The following is an 849-nucleotide window of genomic DNA, read 5'->3' as shown; positions in this document are numbered from 1 at the left end:
GTTTTACTGATAAGTCGTGTATGTCAGCTCAGATGTCAGCAACAATAAAAGTAAAATATTTTTTACAAGGATAACTAAGTTTTCTCCATTTTTACATTTGCCTCCTTTGTTTTTAGGCAACAAAATAAATAAACTGCCTTGTTTCATCTGAATGTTCAGTGCTATTTTTAAGATTCTTAAGATTGAAGATCGGGTTTTGCTTCAAACTTCATGAACTGAAACAGAAACATCACACAGGAAACTTAAAACCCACACATGCAGCTAACCGTAAAAAGCAGCGAAGTCATGCAGATAAGACTTGCTTTTGAAAGAATGATAATGGAATTCCATGTATTTGCAAAGCCATACAAGTTGGCAACTGAGTACGGCTCAGTTTGCAAGTGTATTTTTTATCTTGCATTGATTGTTTTAAAAAAGCTGCCTGTCTACATGAGTTTGATTTCAATCAAGCTGCACCTTTTATTATTTGTTCATTTCATCATTGTGTGCTTGTGAAGAACATTTGGTTTAATATGCCGTGAAAACCAACTAACATAGGTAAAGGCGAACCATTTATCACCATTTTCCACTGTATGGTTTCTTCCTGTATGTTCTCTGGTGACGTAAATGTAACCGATGACACCAATAAAAGCAACAACACAAAAGCCTTTTACACCCATAGTGGTTTAGTACACCAGCCACCATAATCCTACTGACCTCATAATATTTTTTTTGCTGTTTGAGTTTTACCGCTTGTGAGCCTAACAATAAATGCAATGTAATCAAATAGTTCATTTATTCAGTTAATGTAATCCAAAATCTGAAATGCAAAATTACATAGATTTAATACACACAGAGTGCTATAATTCA

This window comes from Poecilia reticulata, chromosome 17, assembly GCF_904066995.2.
Source record: "Poecilia reticulata chromosome 17, P_reticulata-male-v2, whole genome shotgun sequence".
Lineage (NCBI taxonomy): Eukaryota > Metazoa > Chordata > Actinopteri > Cyprinodontiformes > Poeciliidae > Poecilia > Poecilia reticulata.
The sequence above is the reverse complement of the archived record's forward strand: the minus strand, read 5'-3'. Positions refer to the sequence as shown.